The following is a 6,040-nucleotide window of genomic DNA, read 5'->3' on the forward strand; positions in this document are numbered from 1 at the left end:
ATAGAACTAGTTTAAGGGAAAAGGGGAATATTAAAGAAATTAAAGTATTAAAACCCCGTCAAATTTTGCATACGTATCCTGTGATATTTTCTTTTATATTTTGCTCGATTTGTTCTTCATCCTTCACCCCTCCCTACCCTTCCCCCCCCCCCCCCCCCCCCCCCCCCCCCCCCCCACCCCCCCCCCCTCCCCCCCCATCACCCCCTCCCTGCCCCCTTCCCTCGCCAAACCCACCCCGTCCCCCTCAGCCATGCCTCGCCTCGCCCAACTTTCGCCAAAGAGTTTATTACATTTCGAAAAGGGAGCATTTGTCAATATTGAGTTCCAACCCCTTTTAAGGTTGAATTCAATTTGAACAGTTCGGCCAGCACCAGAGTGGACGCCCACGACCCACCCGGCAGGATCAAGTACTCAATGCAGACAGCTTGTATCCCTGCGCTATAATCCCGGGCGCGAATGTAACCATCGATATGCACACGGCTGCATTTATTTGGCGTCTGTGGCTGCGTGTGTGTGCTCTGCTGTCGAGGGAGGGAGGGCTGGGGAGCAAGGCTGCTGTGATATTGAGGTCTTTTATGATCAATCTGAAGTCATTGCAGTTTATAAGTTGATTAAAAGTTTTGCGTTTCTGGTTAGGAAAACATTAGTTAAATTGCTAAATGCAATTTTATTTATGATATATGTGAAGGACCTTAAATTGATTTGTTATCCATATAAATTTACTCTTTTCATAATATAAAAAACAAGGATCTTTTGAACATCAAAATAAAGCTAAAAAAAAATTACATTCTTTGTAAGTGTAGTGAAATTTCCCTAAAAATTACAGATATATTGCTTGTAATTTACAGCAATTTCTTCATAACTTAAAAAGAAAAAATCATTTGCCCAAAAAAATGTATAAAAAAGCAAAAAATTTTCTATTAAATTTATTTTAGTTTAGTCCTTTATTTACCACCCTGGCAACTGCACAGGCGGGGGGAAAAGCGGTGGTACATTTGATGATGTAGGAAACATGGGTGTAAATATCCGTAGAGTTGTGTTAAACTTGGAACATCAAAAAAAAACCTCTAAAATAAAAATATACACTTTATACGTGTAAGTAAATGTAAGTGTAAATGTCCGTAAAAAAATGCAGATATTTGACCCGGGAAAAAAAAAACGAAAAAAAAAAGTCACAAGTATTAAATTTTTTTTAGAATTATTCTTTATTTACCACCCTGGCAACTGCACAGGCGTGGGCAAGCTGTGGTACTTGATGATTTTTAACCCTATAATGGAACTTTTCAATTTTAGGCATAACATTTATGATAAGTACTATATCAATTAAAGAAAGGAACAATTACTGGGTTTTATCTCTCATCTCCCACGCCGGGCCCGTACAGCTTGGGCGGGAAAAGGCTTTGCTACATTTGAAGCAGTCATGTATGCTACATTCCAAATTTAGGAATAAAAGAAATATTCTAAGACTCAGAGGGAAATAGTTAATAGTTCTCCTCCCTCAAGCTAGGTGGTCTGAAAGGCGAAACCATGGACTCGAAATAATGTACAGGGTTCATTTATATTTTTCATTACACAGTTTCATTATTTTCTTCGAATTACAAAAAACTTTACTGAGCTGCCAATACAATCTAAACCAAGCCTGATTCTTGCGGTCACAATATCACACTGCTTTTTTTTGTTTAATAAACCTAGGGTGAATGAATCTTGCCCAAAAAGGGCATAGTGTTTATGCTACAGTTGTTAGTTATCTTTTTTTCCCTTGTGGGGTGCGTTTAGTGGAATTTCCCCTTCCCCCTGCTCTAGCACATATTAGCCTGCCCTTTTGGCTGTGGAATGCGGTGTTGTGAGAGTTTTACCTGTTTCAGCCTAAATTTTTCTCCACATTCAGCCCAAAGGTTTGGGTATTGATACCTTGCAGAAATTTTTCCCAGTGTTTTCTAGAATCTGAGTTTTTAATTCCCAATTCCTTGTTGGCTTTTTAAAAAATGCAGAAATTTTCGTCGTCTTACTATCTTTATAACAATTAGCAAGTCCTGGACCCTTTATGTTCCCTTTGGCCAAAAAGGGTCTTGATCCCCCCGGGCATAGGAGGCCTGGGGCCTTTTTTTTTTTCGGAGTTTTCGTGAACAACCCCTGGGTTATATAGTCGTCCAACTTTGGATTAAATCCTGAGAAAAATTTCAACATTTTTATTTCATAGGTTTTTTTATCCCCAAGTCATAGGCCCGTGCCTGAAGTGAGCTCCGGGCCCCGGTGGGATAATTATTTGGGGGCCTAGGTGTTTTAGGGGTGAGTCCCCCCTAAATTTTTTTCGGATTCCAAAGGGCCCCAAAAACTAATTTCTCGTAAAAATGAAGTATAGACTTTTACATAAAACCAAAATTTTTGCCCGAATACGAAATTTTAAACCTCCCACCTCCCAAAGATTTCTCCCTTCCCTTGTGTATATTTTGTCAGTAAATCTACAAATTGGGATAAAAATGCTTAAATTTCTTCCCCATTATTTATTAGCGGTTCTCCAAAGTGTGGTTTCCCTTTGCTTTTAAAGGGCCGCCCATGAAAACTTTCCTTTGGTTGTGAAAATTGGGGAGAGAACTAGCCAGAAATTTAGAGGTATTTTGGCATATTTTAAACAGTGAAAAAAAACCCAGAGGAAGTCTGGTTTTTTAGATGTTTAAAATTTTGAACATCAGTGTTTTGGATTTTTAAAAAACAAATTTTATGTGGCAGTTTTCCCTTCACATATGTCAACAATCCAGTCAGGCGTTTTCCACATATGAAAAAAACCCCCTTTAAAGTGCAGGGTGCTATTTTCATTTTAAGCAGCGGAAGAAAAAGGGTTCTTGCCGCATATAAAAATCAAATTATATTTGTGGTGAAAAAATTCAAAGACATTTAGCCTAAGTTTAATGAAAACCCCTATTCCATGATATAAATTTTGTTTGGGGTTTTTATCCATATGTGAATATTGTTTTAGTGGGCCCAACCTGTTCTTTAGCTGTTTTTCCCTTCTAATTTTCCCAAAATTAAGTTTCACATAAGAAAAAATAAAAATTTATGTTAAATGGTTTTCAGTACAGATGGTAGTCGTGGCCCTCTGAAAATTACTTTTAACCATTTAAACATTTGGTCTTTTGCTTTGTTCCACTTTCAGCACAAATCCCTTCCGTTTTTTTGCGTTTAGAGCACCTGAGGGGCCGGGGTTTCGTCACTGGACTCGAGGCACAGGGATCCGGGTTTTGTTCGTGGCGCTGTCAGCGCTGACACGCCCACTTGGTTTTAAAACCCCGGCGGTTCTGAAAGCGATTCTCCTTTGCCGTTCCCTTTTTTCTAATCGTAAACACTAGTATCACGACAAAACATCACTTTTTTTTTTTTCCATTTCCGTTTAGCGACGTTATTTTATTAATTAAGTTATTGTTTTGGGGTTTTAAAAGGTTTCATTTCCTTTAGAAGTTCAAGAAAATTTACGTTTTGCCCTTTGGGCAGTGGCGTGAAGTCCCTTTTGGGCAAGGTTTTTCGGGGGATTCCCCCGCCAGTCCTGCGGTCGTCCCTTCCTGAGGGTAGGGGCGGTTGCCTGGCGGTTTGCCTGGGGAGGGAGGGGGGGCCCTTTTTTTCAGTTCCGGGGAGTTAAAGTCAGCTTTTTCGGCCCCCGAGATTTCCCCCCTTTGAGGATCAGCCCTCATCTTGTCCACCTTCTCCTCCCGCTGCTAACCTTTGCGGTAGTTGGTGGGGGCCCCTTACCCCCACTCGCTGGCAGCCGCGGGAAATTTGGCGCTGGTGGGGGTCAAAAACAGGGGACGGCCGGGCGTTCCCTGGCAAAAGCTGGTCGCGGGTTGGGTTGGGGGGGCCCCCGCTGGTCACTTCCCGGGCGGTTTTGGTAAAACCCCAGGGGGTGGGGGGGAGGGGACAGGGCAGGGAGGGCCGTGCACCCCCCGTGCCAGGGCCCGTCAAATGTCATCCCACACCTGAAGCATGATGGGAAAAAGCCTTTGGTGAAAACTGCCGTTTCTTTCCCCCTGCAGCCACTGCCGGGGGGGGGGGGGGCTTTTTGCAGTATGTGGTCGCCACATGCTGCACAGCGTGCCCCTTTCCCCTTTTCAAAAAACTTAGTCATGGCCACTTCCCCGGTTTTAAACAGAAACACAGGGGGGGTGCCCTTTTCCCCCGGCCGACGTGGCTGGCGGGGATGTAAATTTTTCCCAAAAGTGGGATGGGACTTGGAGGTGGTGCTCCCTTTTCCCTTTTAAGGGGGAATTTCGGTTTTTGTGGTTTTGGCCCCCTCCCTTTTGGGACTCTTATGGCCCTTTTGGGAAATCCGTCGAGTGCATACAAAATTTTCAAGATCGAGATCCTTGTTGTAGTGTGTCACAAGGTATTCATCAAATTTTCCTCGTTTTTGTGGTTCATCACATAGTTTGAAGGTAATACCTCCAATTGATCCTGTAATAAGGTCGGCAAATGTATTTCTGCTGCGAGCGAGCGACATACACATACGGTGGAGGAGAGAGTGTCTCCTCGCACAAGGTCGGGGGAGGTGCCCCCCCCAGGCCGGAGGGTCGTTGCCGAGGTCCTGCAGCCATTTCATTTTTTCGATTTCGTTGTGCCTTCAGGGAAGGCGAGGCGGACTTAATTCTTCTTTGGTGCCATTTGGTGTCTTCCCGGCATTGTCGGGCTTTCTTTTTCTCATTGCTTTCGACTTCACTAATTTTGAAGCCGTCACTTCCCTCCTTCAACGTCGCCCATCAGGGCGTCAGGATCACCTTCAGTGCTTGCCTGTTCATGGCAATGGATTCAGTGGGACTATCCACTGAACTACAGGATGAAGCGCAATTCTTCAACCGCGGGAGGGGTGGGACAGTTATCCTCCGCCCCCTCCCCCCCAGTTTTTTACATTGCGGTTTCCCCCCATCGTGGGGTGACCGCAGCGCCTTGCCCACCCGGCTCGCCCGCTCGTGACAGGTGATATATAGCGCTCGGGACAACGGGGCACTCACCTCCAACGGTTACCACAGCATACTTGGCACTCGGTAGGGGAAAATTATTTCAAATTCTCGTACAAGCATAACTATTATCACATCACTATTGTCATGTCACTGACTTGCGGATTATATGAGCACCAAATGTTCATGAACTCCTTGTACAATTTTTTTGTATATGACGCAAGAGGTTCGTGTGTAAGGGACGAGGGCACCGGAGCACGGGCACCACACAGACCTCTCCGTATGAGGTCACGGTGTGTACTGCATGCGTTTTGTTAATGAATTGTGGAGTGCGGTGTTCCGTAGACTTTACTTTTGGAGTCTATAAAGGGAAAATTTAAAGTAGATGTTTATGTGTGTGAGTATGAATTTTTGTATTTCTGTAAAGGGCTGACGGTAAGTTTCAGAGTCCATATGTTGTTATGAACACTGCATCATGGTCTTGTGGCAACCCTTCATTTATCTGATTTATTTATCTATCAATTTACAAACAGTTGCATACACATACAAATACACATTCACAAAACACACACACATATGCAAAAGCCTACACACTTCGTATATGTATATATTTTTTTTTTTTTTTTTTCCTTTTTATTATTTATTTTTTTGTTATTTATTTATTTTCACACACCAAGTAAACCAAAAAAAACAACGACCCTTTACATTAAACAAAAACTGGAAAGGTTTCACCTCCGGAAGATGTTCATCGCCCGGAAAAATTTCCCGCACATTTCGCCCGAGGTCCACCGCCTCGGGGACTTGGCGAGCTTCAGCCGCTTCAGAACGTCCTGGACTGAAGCTGCTCCCCGGCTGCTGCGCTTCGGGCGCCTCGCAGCAGGAGGGGGGCTGAGCCCCGGCCTCCGAAGGAGCCTCTGCAGGAGGGCGATGAGCTCCTCCAGCGAAAGGCCGCCTCTCGTGCTGCGCGTCGGAGGCCCTCTGCAGGAGCGCGTCCAGCTCCTCGTGCTCGCAGGACATGGCGTTCTGAAGAAGGCGGGTTCGGGGCGGCCAGGGGGGGCGACCCAAACGCGCAGGGGTGCCGGACGGGGGCCGCGGGA

The sequence above is a fragment of the Penaeus monodon genome, chromosome 37, assembly GCF_015228065.2.
Source record: "Penaeus monodon isolate SGIC_2016 chromosome 37, NSTDA_Pmon_1, whole genome shotgun sequence".
Taxonomy (NCBI): domain Eukaryota; kingdom Metazoa; phylum Arthropoda; class Malacostraca; order Decapoda; family Penaeidae; genus Penaeus; species Penaeus monodon.